Source organism: Tupaia chinensis, unplaced genomic scaffold (genome assembly GCF_000334495.1).
Source record: "Tupaia chinensis unplaced genomic scaffold, TupChi_1.0 Scaffold144952_1, whole genome shotgun sequence".
NCBI classification, from domain to species: Eukaryota; Metazoa; Chordata; class Mammalia; order Scandentia; family Tupaiidae; genus Tupaia; species Tupaia belangeri.
Genome location: NW_006204812.1, coordinates 3,429,183 through 3,445,555, shown reverse-complemented (window position 1 = coordinate 3,445,555; position 16,373 = coordinate 3,429,183). Strand labels below are relative to the sequence as shown.

Below are 16,373 nucleotides of genomic sequence, written 5' to 3'. Positions count from 1 at the left end.
CCCGCATTTATACGCTGGGGCCCCCCCCCCCCCCCAACAAACAAACAAAGGCTAGTCCATTGGCTGATTGTGAGGATAAAATAAGTTAAAACTTGGAAAACATTTTCAGTAATACTTGGTACATAATAAATACTTTCTCTTAGAAATATTAGGACATTTGGAGAAGGGATACGGAGGTAGAACATTGACGGGATGGGGAAGTATGGTGTTAACGGTTGAAGATATTTTGATCAACGGGACTGGGGAGAAATGTTCACATATTGAAATGCTCACATTGTAAGCTAAACAATGTGATTGAATGTATATACAAAAATAAATTAATTAAATTAAATAAAAAAAGAAATATTAGTAATCATCCTTATAAACCTATACTTGTTTTGAAAGTATTTTAGTGAAATAGTAAGTTAAAACACTTTCGATGCTGCATTGCAAGAAACTGAAATATTTGCAGTGAGACACATATGTATTTTTTGTGTAATGGTACACTCACAATTAAATTTCTGCTTTGAAGATAGGATTTTAGATTAAGAAACAGTTACAATTCTAAATAAAGAATAGAATATATGTATTTTTTTCAGTGAATGTGTGCATACATTTATATATGTATATATATTTAGATAATATATAGCTAAATGATTAAGAAAATATGTTTTTACTTATTAGTTGTAATTCCTTAGTGCCAACCTAAAATGAAGGCTGAGTCATCACAAGCGAAATAAAAATGGTTTATCTGAGCCAGGACTTAGTACAAATTGCCTGGATGGACTAAATGCTAGCTTCCTACACACACGCTCATTGGAATGGTGATGGAGAGAGTTGGTGTATATAAATATATAAAAAAAAAAAAGGCCTGAAGCCGAGAGAATACAAGTTGTTTATCAAGAGTATACATCTACTTATTTAAAATAATGCAGGCAGCTGACTCACTCTACCTTACTTATATGCATCAGGAATTCAAGAACACTGGGAAGAAGAAAGGGTGGGAGTCACACTGTGAAATCTGTAATGTTTTTGTAGCTTCACAGCTTGTTTATTGTGAACTAAGACCTGCTTGTTAGGGCAGTAACCCTGATGGCTATGGGGCATAGTCTCAGGCTATGTTTTTCTGAGGCCTTTAATATCTAAATAGACTTTGTCGCAGATGCTCTGGACTGCTTTTCTTTCACAATGGTCTGTATTATATGAGTAACTTCATGTACTATTATTTTTTCTTTTACTTTTTATATTGTACCTTTTAGGAACTGTTAAGAAAAAAAAAAACTTTTGTTTAGTCCCCCCCGCCCCATATGATGTGTATGTTCTCTGGAGGAGAGAGAGAGAGAGAGAGAGAGGGAAAGTGAGAACCTCCCTCCTCCTCTCCTGAGGAATAACCATGCCACAATCCCCTTTCCATTCTTCTTTTGGCATTTTAGGCATGCTTGCACATGTACTTGGCTTGTTCTTCAAGCCACTGGGTCTTGGACTTGAACTGCTTAGTTGGCCATATGAAATCTAGCTGCCCAAACCACTGCCACTGGCTGGTCCTGTAGTAGGAATTTTTAAAGTCTTAGTAATTCTCCATGAGACACATAATGCAGCGTACTCATTACTTTTTGTTTTCTGGTAGAGGGAAATGAAAGCTCAGCTCATTGATGCCTCAGTTTAACCACAGATGATGCATAGGATACCCAGTAATTACTCTCTTGTTTTAGATGCTTCAGATCTAGGATAAAAGTAGTAAGTGTAAGAGAAACAGCGTGTCATATTAAAGCATATTAAAAAAAAAAAAAGAACCTAGTTTGTTCAGAGTAATTTCTCCCAGGAGACTATGTTAGAATGCTGTAGAAACTTGTTGTGATCAAGAATAGGATGCTGGAACCAGCAGTTAGTGTAATGGCTATGTCGTTGGACTCCCACGTAGTTGACTGCGGTTCGCGTCCTGGACCCGGTGACTTAAATTCACACTGGGCGTGTGTGCATGCGTGCCCAAGATCCCGAGAGGAGAATGGAGAAGGGATTGTGGTGTGGCCATCCCCCCTGAGGGGTGATTTCCTGCTTTCTGTCTTTCTGTCTCTCTCTCTCTGTCTGGCGAGCACACATGCCCTATAGCCAAAAAAAAAAATTCTCCAAAAAAAGAAAAAAAAAAAATAGGATGCTTAGGTCAGCTGATGACATGATGGTGAAGACAGCAGGGTCCTACACAGCCAACTGTTTGGTTCAAGTCCAGGACCTGGTGGCTTGAAATATATGCCAAGTAATTTTTATTTTTTACTTTTAAAAGAGTATTTTCTGATTTTTAGAAGAGTATTGAATTCTAATCACTCTAAACAACTTGTTTTATGATATTGCTTCTGACTTTTATTTATGTATATGGCTAGAAAATTATTTTTGTTTTGAGTCTTGAATATTTGTATTGGGAATATTTTTATAATGAAATATTTGGAGTGTGCTTTCATTAAGTCTTAAATCGTGTGTGTTTAAAAATCTTAAAAAGTACTTTTTATTTCCACAAATGAGAGAGAAGGGAGGGTGGGGAGAGAGAGAGAGAGAGAGAGAGAGAGAGAGAGAAAGAGAACTTCTGACCAGGTCTCAATGCTGCCATCCACCCAAGCTTCGGTCAGCCCAAATCATGTGCTACTGTCTGGCTGCTTTGTGTTTTACATAGGTATTGTAACATTTAAAGAAAATCATAGTATGAGCTTATCATGATGAAATATTAAATTCACTTTAAAATTTTCCTTAACTGAAGATATCTCTTTTTCAAATATTCAGTACATATATTTTCTTCTATTTAAGAATACTTTCAATTTACTCTCCAAACAGAATTCTTTTTCTTTATCTGTTCACATTGAAAGGATTGTTGACTTTTTAAAATTTACAAGTCTGCTTAATTTTTAAAATTTAGTCTGTTGTTTGGATAATAATTACCTTAACCCTTTTAAAAACTATCCAGCATTTAATTTTCTCTTATGTGTTTCTTTTAGAATAATTTTTCTTAGCACAAAGTTCATAATATAAGCATATTTAAGATTCTAATAGTTATCCCCCTTTGTGATACATTAACATCCTAGTTTGAACTAATGGTTTTAATTAAAGCTAATGGTTTTAATTCTTTCCTTAGTTTTCTCAGAATTTCTTATTAACTATAAGGTGATCCACTGTTGACCAAAGCTACCATCATATTGCTTTTCCATAGTGCACTATTTTTTATTTCTGCTGCTCTGTTGAATATACTGATATACTTGAGTATCTTCTCCTTCTTATTAAATTACTTATTAAATTACCCTTTTGAATAATCTTGTCATATTCTTCTGTAAGGTATATTCAGTAATCCAACATTTTTGTAAAGGAACAGGACATAAAAATATTTAAGTCAGACTCTACAGAAAATTTCTATTACAATGATAGAAATAGATTAATAATGATAAAGAGTGATATGTACTTCATATGTATACTACATAATTGGTGTCTAGAACAGAGGACAAATGGCAAACCACTTGAGATAGATCAACTACTTGAAAAGGGTTTTCAAATATAAGACCTTTGAGCCTGACTCTTGAAAGACACATGGTATAGTTTTGCAGGGAACATGGTCATAACATGTAAGAAAGAAAATTATACGAAGTGTAAAGAAAGTATAAGAGCCAAGCAAAGTTGGCACATTATAAACATGCTACTTTTGTTTAAAAATATAATTACTTCTCTATTTGTAAATAATATTTGGCTGTTGGGAAGTTCATGCATTTTCTATGCAGTTTTGCATAGAGAATCATAGGAAAATGCATTGTGACTTCTCCAACAACTCAGTAGTTTTGATAAATACACCATTAGAAGTTGAGAGTTATTTTCATTCAGCATTAAAATTTATTTTTCATTTTTATTTTGTTTCTTCCTTGTATGAGAGAGAGAGAGAAAGTCATACACAGGGTTATTTTTCATTTTTATTTTGTTTCTTCCTTGTGTGTGAGAGAGAGAGAAAGTCATACACAGGGTACCAGCAGGTGGCATAATGATTACATTGCTGGATTCTCAAGTAGTCAGCCATGGTTTGTGTCCTGGACTTTATTATAAACTCCTATACTTTGATATAGGAATTCTTATGACCTGTTAAAAGTGCCCTTCCTGCCTCAGAGTTTGCATATTCTTTCCAGTGCCTGAGGGTACTCTCAACCCAAAATACTATTGGCTTGGAGGTTTCTCTTGTGTTTAGGTACTGTGAATTCCAGCCACATATGTCCTGGCTAGGATTTTGAAATAATTTTTAAAATTATTATTATTTTTTGAGAGGTTTTCCACTATAGCTATAGGGCATGTGCACTCACCAGACAGACAGAGTGAGACATAGAGACAGAAAGCTAGAAATCACCCCCCAGGGGGGATGGTCACGCAGCAATCCCTTGTCCTCCATTCTCCTCTCGGGATCTTGGGCACGCATGCACACACTCCTGGCATGAGTTTTAAGCCACTGGGTCCGGGAGGACGCGACCCACGGGCAACTAGGTGGGAGTCCAGTGACATAGCCATTACGCTAACTGCTGGTTCCCAATTTTAAAAATTATTTACAATTGCTAAGACATGGAATCAACCCAAATGTCTAAGAACAGATGAATGAATTGAGAAAAATCTTAACAGTATACACTATGGAATACTACTAAGCCATAAAAAACAATGAGATCCTGGCATGTGATACAAAATGGAGAAATATGGAAGATTTAATGCTGAGTCTTGTTAGCCAGACTATGAAAGAGAAGCATTGTGTATCTCCACTTAAAATATACCAAATCTCTGCACTCTATGACAGAAATTGAAAGACTGGAAGGTATAAAGGCATGGAGAGCCACTGAAGATATTAGAGACAGTGTGGGAGGAGAATTGATAGTGGTGGGAGGGAGGGAGGGAATCAGAAAAAAGAAAGAAAAAACAATTTAACAGACACAAAAGTATAAAATTATGTGTTAAGGATGATATGTATGATAATATCTTTGACTGGATTAATATGCAGTGTATTATGCTGGAAAGATTCCTTTCATTTGCTGCAAAGATGTATAGTAATGAGACATAAGTTAAACAAGAAAAAATAATTTCACTTATACTGAGTCTTTCCTACCCACCCAATACTATGTGGTAATCAAAACAGCATGGTATTGGCATAGAAACAGACAGGTGGACCAAAGGAACATAATAGAGTTCTCAGAAATAAACTCCCAAATATACAGTGAACTGATTTTTGACAAAGGGTATTATTAGTCAATCCAGTGGGAATAGGAAAACTTCTTTAACAAGTGGTGCTGGAAAAACTAGATATCCACCTGCTGAAAGATTAATCTGAACCCCTACCTCCTACTGTTGACAAAAATCAACTCAAAATGGATCAAAGATCTAAACCTAAGGACTCAAAACTATAAAACTGCTGCTGGAAAACACTGGGGAAACTCTGAGAGACATTTGGGCAGACAAAGACTTCTTAAATAAGACCCCCAAAGCACAGTCAGTAATCCCAAAAATAGACAAGTGGGATCACATCAGATTAAGAAGTTTCTGCATGGCAAAAGACACAATAATTAGTGTGAAACAACAGCCCTCAGAATGGGAAAATATTTTTGTAAACTATGTGTCAGATAAGAGATGGATAACCAGAATACACAAGGAACTCAAGCAGTTGTCCCAAGAAAAGACCACCAACCCTATTAAAAGATGGAAGAATGAGTTGGAAAAAAAAAAAAAACCCACTCTTTAAGTATGACACATGAATAGCCAAAAGGCATATGGAAAAAATACACAACATCCCTTATCATAAGGGAGATTCAGATCAAAACTACAATGAGATACCACCTAGCCCCAGTCAGAATGACTAAAATTACAAAAAGCAAAAAAAAAAAAAAAAAGATAATTGCTGGTGGGAATATGGTGAAAGTGGAACTCTTACTCTCTTACACTGCTGGTGGGAATGTAAATTGGTCCAGCCACTGTGGAAAACAATTTGGAGATTCCTCAAAGATCCACCCCCCCTCCCCAATACAGTCTGTGGAATTTACACTTGTCCTCCTTACTATTATCTCTTCAGATCTTTCCATTTCTGCCACAGAGTGCAGACATTCAGTTTATACTAAGTGAGAATATACAGTGTGGGTCTTCATGGTTTAGCTTGCTTTGTTTAGCATCAAATCTTCTATATTCATTCACTTTGTATCACATGACAGGGTCTCATTGCCCCTTATGGCTGAGTAATAGTCCACATTATGCACATGCCACATTTTTTTCAATCTAGTCATCAGTTCTTTGGCACTTAGGTGGATTCCACATCTTAGCTATTGTGACTAATGCTGCAAGTAGATGTGTAAGTGTCGTTCTATTTTCCTATCCTTTGGGTAAACCAAGGAGTGGGATTACTGGGTCATATAGTAGTTCTATTCGTAGGTTTTCATGGAACCTCCATACTGCTTTTCATAGTTGCTGTGCCAATTTCCATTCCCACCACTAATGTAGGAGGGTTTCCTTTTCATCACAACCTCACTAGGACTTGCTATTCTTTATTTTCTTGATCACAGCCATTCTTCTTAGGGTTAAATGGTATTTCATTGTATATTTGATTTACTTTTCTCTTATGATAAGAGATGCTGAACATTTTTTCATATGAATTTGGTCATTTGTATGTCTTAGAGAGTTGTCTGCTGGGAACCAGCAGTTAGCGTAATGGCTATGTCGCTGGACTCCCATGTAGTCGACCGCAGTTCGTGTCCTGGACCCGGTGGCTTAAAACTCACGCCAGGCGCGTGTGCGTGCGTGCCCAAGATCCCGAGAGGAGAATGGAGGAGAAGGGATTGCGGCGTGACCATCCCCCCTGGGGGGTGATTTCTCGCTTTCTGTCTCTATGTCTCTCTCTGTCTGGCGAGCGCACGCGCCCTACAGTGAAAATCTCTCAAAAAAAAAAAAAAAAAAAAAAAAAAAAGAAAAGAAAAGAGAGTTGTCTGCTCAACTCATTTGCCTATTTAAAACAAATTGGATTATTTGTGCTTTTTTGCAAGTTGAGCTGCTTGAATTCCCTAAGAATGTTAAGTTCTCTATTGAAAATTATATATATGGTATAGTCTTTGATTTCATTGTCACATACTACATGCATACTTTGAAAAACCATATTGCATACTGTAGAGATGTACAAAGATTAAATATGAATACAGAATTTTAAAAAGAGGTAATTGTAGAATAATATTTTCAGTTAAAAAATTTAACTTATAGCCAAAATGCTGCATTATGCAAATAAACTCATTTTTTTCCTTCTGTGGATTGCATTTGTTTTCTAAATTCAGTCACTTTATCACCTTTTTATTTTATAGTTCCTTTTTTTATATTTAATTGTCATACATCTTTATGGCATGCAATGTGGTTTTTCAAAGCATGCATGCAATGTGTGATAACCAAATATATATATTTTTTTTTTTTTGCAAAGAACAGAAAGATTATTTACATTCTTGTGTTTATTAAGCCTTTTTTTCTTTAGCTCTTCAGTCCTATTCCTTATCATCCATCCCCCTCCTATACAGTCTCTGGTATTTGCATTTGACTTCTCTACTATTATGTCTTTGAATCTTTCTATTTATGCCATAGAGTGCAGATATTTGGTATATATTGAGTGAGGATATACTGTTTGTCTTTCATAGTCTGGATTATTTCACTTAGTATAGTATTAAATCTCCTAGATTTGTCCACTTTGTGTCTAATGTCATAGTCCCACTGTTCTTTATGACTGAGTAGTATCCTGTAGTGTAGATGTGCCACATTTAAAAAAAATTCAGTCATAATTTGTTGGGCATTTAGGTTGGTTACACTATATACAGGAGTGGAATTGCTGGGTTACATAACAAAAAAAATATGTTAACATTTTGAGGATCTGCCAACTTGTATTCTGAAGAAGCTACGCAGTTTCATAATTCCACTGGCAATCTATAGAACTCCTTTCCTCATAACCTCACCAATGCTTGATACTATCCATGGTGCTGACAGGAAAACATCTCTAAAGATGAAATCTAGATGTGACTCTTCCTTTGTTAAAACCTTCAAATATCTTAAGAGATCCTTTCAAATGGACAGAAAGTCTTCTGATGATCCTAATGGCATGCCCACAGTTCTTTAAGGGTGTTGTTTCATAGCAGGAGTTTGTAGTATACAGAAGGAATAATTTTAGATATTTGAATGTAAGACTATGTATCTGAATAGGCTGTAAATTGATCCATAAGAAGCCAAGAAAGTTTTAAGAAATTTTATCAATTTTTACTGGAAGTATTAGGTTATTGGGAAAGTCTTGTCTTGTTTTCCTGTGCAAAAATGTGTTAGGATTTTCCCACCGATTCAACATAAAAACTGTAAAAACAAAGAAAGGCCTTTGGATCCCCAAAGTTTCCTGACCATGAAGCAGGCTGAAAATAATACTCAGATGCAAGCTTGGTGGAGGATGAGACTAAAAGATTAGAGAGTGGAGCAGAGAACTATGGAGAATGGTTCCCAGTTTATGGAGTGAGACTTGACCAAGGAACTGGCAACAAATGGCCCAACTGCATTTCAGAAATTGCTGTGAACCAGCAACTGCTACATGCCTCCTAAACACATTCTCACACACTCTTTGTCTTATTTTTGAATGGGAGTGCCTATAGAAGTCACTCTGTGCTTTTTCCATAATTGTACATTGGATGTTTGTTGGCTAACATGCCACTTTGTTCCATAGGTCTTCAGAACAAGAAGAAATGTTCTTGAGGAACTACTTCTGGGGAGCCTGAACCTGATTTAGATGAGATCCAAGACTGTACTGATGTCATAATGAAATGTTTCCATCAATGGGAAGGTGGTGAATTGTGGTCAGAGGATAGACTGTGTTAGATTTCATTTTCAAAAAATTGTCACAGAAATAATTTCCATGTAACTTTTATCTATTTTGAACTTGTTACTCCTCATTAAAAAGTAGAGTATAATTATACATCCCTTCAATCTGGGAAGGCTGTGACTGCTTTGGCATATGGTAGAAGTGATGCCATGTGCACTTACAAGGCTGAGTCATAAACAGTAATGAAGTTTTTAACCTTATTTTCTGAAACACTTGAAGCTGGAACTCTGGTGCATTGTTAGATAATTCCAGCTACCTCATATAGTCAGGGTGTGAGAAATCCAGGCTACATAGAAAGGCCATGTATAAGGACCCTGTCAACAGTGTGAGACGCTGTTCAGTTTAATCATTCTTCCTGAAGCCATGGACATTGTGTAGAGAAAAGCCTACTTTCTCATGACCTGTCCTAATTCCTAAGCTAGAGGATTTATGAATCTAACAAAATAGTTCTAATCACTAAGTTTTGAGATAGTAAGTGTAACAACTGGATAATTTAAAAACGGCATTATATTGCATATGGTGGTACGATATGAATAAAGAGACTTGGTAATGAGTAAAATATGTTTCATTAAAAAAAATTGTAGCTGTCTAGTGACTTGCTTGCTTATATATTCAGTTAGCTAGTTTTAGGATACTAAGTGTGGGTATATCTGGGTTCTAGAAAGTTGATGTGCCAAACCTTCCTTCGCATTGGTTTATTTGTAGTAATCCACTTAATTTGCATTTTGTTCTCCTACTTGATTGAAAAACTCAATAAATATAGTTATTTAAATTTGCCTTTGTCTTTTACACATAATGGATATAAGGTAAATACATGTAAGTTAACTGCATATTAAATTTTGTCTTTTCAGAGGGCATATTTTATGAGTTTAAAAAATATGAAAATACTATGGCTACCCTTGAAAAAAGGGATTTAGACCAATATTAACCTCTTTATGAATGAGGCTTATAGTCTACCCTTTAAGGAACTTCTTTCCTCTCCTGGAACTCTATACATATCATTTGAATATTGTAAAAGTCAAATGTAGTATAAGGTAAAAGAACAAATTTTCCCAGTAGTTAAGAAAAATGTTTCTATAATTTTTGGGGGAGTTTTACTGACATCTAGTGGCATTCAATCCTATATGTTTAAATTTCTTTTAGCCTTCTTTATTTCTATTAATCTTTCCCTGACTGTCTTCTCTTACTTTTTAAAACTTTTAAGGAAAAAGACAGTTTAGGAATCTAAAGTGAGGCTAGCACTTTTTGGGGAACAAATAATATTATATATAGATATCTATCTATCTATATATATATATCTCATAATTTAACATAGATGAACAAATATGTAATTCATTCTTAAGTGTAATATATTTTGTACCTTATTTATTTGGATCCCCTCTCCTCCTCTTTCTTCATAAAATTTTCTGTGTAAGATAGGTCAGAACATAATCTAGATTTTATAGCATTCTAGATGTTTTTCTATGTGCCTGCTTTCTATGTGTAATTCAATTTATGAGTGAATTTACTTATATATATATGTGTATATATATATATATACACGCACAATATATACATATTTGTTATGCTTTTGAAACATAAGATCATACATAATTTCCTGTATTTTGTTTTTCTCACTTAACATACCTCTTGGAACTCTTTCTAAGATAAGTAAATACACACACACTTTTGAAAATTGTGGCTATTTTAAATTTTGTTTTTAGCTAAATTTCTCTATAGTTCATCACCTTCCTTTTTCTTTCTTTCACTTTGAATGTAGTTGTAATACACATCTCTGTATATATATATACTCTTATATGGAATAACTTTGTATCTACAAGATAGCTTTCTGTCAGTGAGATTGTTGGGGAAAAATATAATTTTAATTATAGTAGATGTTACATATTGTTTTCAAAACCAACTGAAATATCTGTGAACAATATATGAGAATACAGTGTATAAGAATTTTCCTTACATAACCATTAATAGATTTTATAGCATTTTAAACATATTTGTATGAGAGGTATAAAATGATTCATTGAGTTTACTGATTAGAGAATTTGAATAACTTTTTATGTGTTTCTTGATTCAATTTATTCTTGCATACATTTTTGAATTTTAACTTTTTCACTTTGTATATGATGTAAACCTTTTGTTTCTCATCCAGTTTTCAGATATTTCCATGGCAAAATATTATAGCAAAATTTAATTCTATATAATTAATTATGTCTATCTTCTTTTGCGTGTGTGACTCTGGGTTTTCAGATATAATTAAGATTGTCCTTCACACAGGTTTCTTTCTTCCTTTATTTGGTAATTTTGTGAAGTCTTCAGGTTTTGCATTAAAGTCTTAATTTATAATTTATTTTAATAAACTTCTTAAAATTGAAGTATAGCATATCCTTTATTAAGTGCATGTTAAAGAGTGTTCAAAAAATGGGGACCAGCAGTTAGCATAATGGCTATGTCGCTGGACTCCCATGTAGTCGACTGCGGTTCGAGCCCCAGACCCGGTGGCTTAAACTCATGCTGGGCGAGTGTACGTGTGTGCCCAAGATCCCGAGAGGAGAATGGAGAAGGGATTGTGGCGTAGCCATGCCTCCTGGGGGTGGGGGTGATTTTTCGCTTTCTGTCTCTCTGTCTCTCTGGCAAGCTCACGTGCCCTGTAGCAAAAACCTCTCAAAAACCAAAAAGTATTCACAAAATGAACACCTATGTAATTACCAAGCAGTCACTCAGAAGAATTCCTGTTCCTTCTTAATTACTAAGCCTGTATTCCTCAAAACTAACTATGATCACTGTATCTGCCACCTTTTCATATTTTTGTCTCCTAAACTGGGTGCCTAAGCACTCTAGTTGAATTTGGTCTAGGAGGACATGTAATGTTTAGCTTTAGTAGATCAGTAATTATTGATGAAAGTTTTCCAAAGTGGTTATACTAATTTACACTTCCACCAGTGGTGTATGTGTCCTGGTTACCTCACATCTTCACCAACTCAGCATTGTCTGTCTTTTTAAATCTTAGTTGGATGGCTATATATTGGTACCTTACGTTTTTTGTTTGCATTTCTCTGATAACTAATGAAGTCAAACAACTTCTTGTATGTTTATTGGTTTCTTAGTTTATCTCCTGTGTTACTTTTTCTTGGCCATTTTCTAGGAGGTAGACTTTTCTTATTGATTTATAGTTCTTTTATGTTCTACATGCAGGCCCTTCATTGCAAATATCTTTGCTTAGTGGCTTGCTTTTAGTCTTCATGGTACTTTTTAAATTTAATTAACAGAAATTCCTAATTATTGGTGTATGATTCCTAATCTTATGCTATGATACTCTTTCAGTTTTACCCCGATAACCAGGATCTCAGGCATGTACAGGTTTATCCAGGAACTGAACCCTGATCTTCCATATGGCTTTTAGCATTACAGAGTGTTGTATTGCTTCCGTACCATTGTGGCTGGGCCATGAAATGCTTAATTTTTTAAAAAAGTATTTATTATTATTATTATTTTTTTTAAGCTTTTAATAGGACACATGTGCTCCCTGTACATGCTCACCAGAGACAGATGTAGGGAGATGGAGAGGGAAAGTGAGAAAGCAAATTTCTGGTCTGGGACTAGTACAACATCTCAATCACCACTGTAGCTGCTGGACCCCAAAATGCTTAATTTTTAAAGTTTATTTTATTCATGATATAAATTACATGTGTTTATACATGTGAGAGAGAGAGAAAGAAGAAGAAAAACACCCTTGATGGGGCCTAATTATGCTGTGATCCTTTTCTCCCAGCTCATTATGATCTTGGGCATGTACACATGTACCTAGCATGTTTCAGGTTGACCAGGCTGGGGATCTGAACCTGCAGTTGGCCGTGTGGCTTCCAGCATGGCAGTTCAGTATGCTACTTACTGTCCCGCGAAGGCTGGGCCAAGTTGTTCAGTTTGTGCACTTGTTTCCCATTTTGGTTAGTGCTTCTTATGTCTTGTTGAAGATATTAGGTACCCCAACTCCATGAAAAAATGCTTCTGTTGTGGGATTTTGCTGCTTTGCTTATAAGTTCAATGTATAATTCATTAAAAATATTTTTATTGAAGATATGAGCGTTGGTTCAATATTCATCTTTTGTGCATAGAAATATTCAGTTGGCCTAGCATAATTTTAATTGGAAAAGGTTATTCTTGTCCCACTGGACCAGTATATCCTTTTAGGTGCATGTGAAGTGTTCATATATGCATGGGCAAATTTCTGACCTTTTCTGTTTCTTTTATTGACAGTCCTGTACAGTGAATTAATACCATGCCATCCTGATTATAACTTTAGACTGAGTCTTGATGTTTGACAATCTGAATCCACCAGCCTTTTTTGTTCTCAAGATTTCTTTAACTTTGCTTTGCTTTTGCATTTTCATAAACACTTTAAATTAGCTTTGTAATTTTCATACAAAAATAAGCTATTGGAATTTTCACTAGATTTCATTGAACCTGTCATTTAGAGAATTACAGCTTCATAATATTGAGTATTCCAGTCTACAAATGTGGTGTGTTCTTTCATTTATTTAGATCCTTTAAATTTTCTTTCAGATCGACTTTATAATGTTAGGTCTGGCAGTGGCAGTACAGTGTAACACACTGATTGCTCTGTGATGCTGGGCCCATGTGAGAATGATTCAGGTTTGTGTCTAGAGATCTCCCTGTACACGCTAGGTGTACATACACACCTGTGTTCCAGGCAGGCAGAGGCTGCGTCGATCATGGTGTGAAAATCCTGTTGGTGATGCCTGACTGTTGCTCCACACCAGTCCCCCCTCCTTTATTCCCTCTACTCCTCCTCCCTTCCCCTCCTTGGAAGAAGTAATGAACTTTATAAATAAATTTTAGTTTTAAATACAGCAATCTTGTCCATCTTTAGATGTTTTCCTAGGTATTTGACATTTTAGAAACTATTATTAATAGTGTAAGTGTAAACATTTTATTTTTAGTATGCAGATATACAGGAACACATTTGACTTTTGCATGGCAATCTTTTATCTAGTGATCCTGCTTAATTCATTTATTTCTACATTTGTAATGTCACCTCTGAAAAATGAATTTTTTCTTTTCATCCTTTTTTTGTTTAGTTTCCTCTTGCATAGTACATTTCATTTTTGTACAATGTAGAATAAAAGTAGTGATTGTGAATGTCACTCCAAATTGTGGAATAATCTCCAAATATTTCATCAAGTATGATGTGTGTGAAAGTGACCCTTATATAGTATTTACTAGATCCATAGGAATTTCTGTTTCTGTTTCTTTTTTTTAAATGAATGTTTAGTATGAAAAATAATTGAAATTTTGTCAAATTTCTTATACTGATATGGTCATTTTATTGATAAAATTTTATTACATTTTATCAAGTTTTAATATGACTTAAATTGATTTCATAAATTTAATTGAAAAGTATTTCTTTTTTCCTTTTGTTTTATTTTCAGATTTAATCTTCATATTGCTAGTGTTTAATCCCAATTTTAGAAGATTGGATTTATTTCTTTTTGTTATCTAGAAGACTTTTAAACATTGTATCATGTCCTCTTGACATGTTTGTAAAAATTTTCCAGTGAAGCCATGTAGACCTGAAGATTTCTTTGTAAATAGGCCTTCCATTTTAAAAAATACATTATCATTTAGATTTTTATTTTCTTGTCTCAGATTTGATAAATATTTTGTCCATTTTCTGTAAATTTTCAATTTTTTTAAAGGATTATTTTATTTAACTTTATTTATTATTATCATCATTATTATTATTTTCCAGTTGATGAGAGAGAGAGAGAGAGAGAGAGAGAGAGAGAGAGAGAGAAATTTTTTTTTCCACCAGGTCTGAGACTTGAACCGTGGTCAGCCATGTGGGAGTCCAGCGCCTTTAACCACCATGCCACCTGCCAGCCCCTAAATTTTCAAATTTATAAGCATATTTTTGTTTATAACGTTTTCCGTGATCTTGCAAATGATTGTAGGATATATAGTGATATCTTTTTTATTATTTCTGATACTGTTTTTTTTTTTATTTTCCTGATACTTAGGGATTTAGAAGTGTTTGAGAGAGAAACTATAGAGGTAAAATGCCATTTTTATTACATTTTATCAAGGATACATGCTGTGAATATGACATCACTGATGATGTAAATAACTTGTTCACCTGGCTGAGATGTATGAGGTTTCTCCCAGCAAGGTTACTCTTTTCTACTTCTTTTGCATATATTGCTCTGAACCAGGAAACCACTATATGCATCCTACAATTATTAGGTGGGAAGTTAGGCTCCTCTTATCTGAGAGGAGAGAAGCTACATAAATTAGGATTTAAGGTATTTGTCTTTTGTCCCCATTTAGTTATTAAGTCATTTATTTATATCAGTATGAACTATAGATACATATTTATATTTTAGATTATAATCCAGTACTGTGTTATTATTCAAATTCTCACTTTGCCCAATGAAATCTCTTCCATTTGACTTCTGTATCTCTTTGACATAATCTCATTGGTTTAGTTTTGAGTACTTCTTTGCATTCTGGCACTATAATATTCTCCAGGTGCATGTTATATATTTTCTACCTCAACCCTAGAATTGATGTCTCCCTTCCCCCCAAAAAAGACCTTTCCTTTCATTTTTTTTCCTTAAGAATCATTTTATTTAACTTCATTTATTTTTAATTTGACCAGAAAGGGAAAATGGTGAAGAGAGAGAGAGAGAGAGAGAGAGAGAGAGAGAGAGAGAGAGAGAGAGAGAAAGAGAAACAGAAAGAGAGAAAGCCACCATGTCTGGGACTCAAATTACAGTTGGCCACATGGGAGTTCAGTACCCTTAACATCATGCCACCTGCCAGCCCCTCATTCTTATTTTTTTCTTACTATTTTTTAAATAATTTATTTCTTTTTGTATATACATTCAATTGCATTGTTTAGCTTACAATGTGAGCATTTCAATATGTGAACATTTCTCCCCATTCCTGTTGATCAAAATATTTTCAACCGATAATACCACACTTCCCCATCCCGTCAATGTTCTACCTCCATATCCTTTCTCTAAATGTCCTTTGTTAGGCCCAAGTCCTCCACATACACCTCATCTGACGTTCACACCCATCTCTTGTGTTTATACAGCTGTTAGTCAATCAGTTTCAGTCATAGAGTGCAGACATTCTGTATATGTTAAGTGGGGACATACAGTGTCTCCCCTTCATAGCATGGCTTGCCTCACTCAGCAGTAAATCTTCCATATTTTTCCACTTTCTGTCAAAAGCCAGGGTTTTGTTGGTTTTTATGGCTGAGAAGTATTCCATAGAGTATATGTGCCACAGTTTTTCAATCCATTCCTTGATACGGGGGCATTTGGGTTGGTTCCATGACTTAGCAATCATGAATAGTGCTGCAATAAACATTGATGTGCAAGCACTTTTCCAATGAAGAATTCTTCTGTCCTTTGGGTAGATACCAAGGAATGGGATTGCTGGATCATATGATAGATCTATTTGTAGATTTTTGAGGAATCTCCAAATTATTCTCCACAGT

The 16,373-nt window shown here is 34.8% G+C and overlaps 1 long non-coding RNA gene across 1 annotated transcript in view; it reads left to right on the top strand.

Moving 5' to 3' along the window:
* LOC114005930 (uncharacterized) overlaps positions 1–16,373 on the top strand; it is a 29,370-nt gene that overhangs the window by 3,726 nt on the left and 9,271 nt on the right. The window contains exon 2 of the long non-coding RNA XR_003547722.1: positions 8,699–8,815. This is a non-coding gene — a long non-coding RNA (uncharacterized LOC114005930). The remainder of the gene's footprint in view (positions 1–8,698; positions 8,816–16,373) is intronic.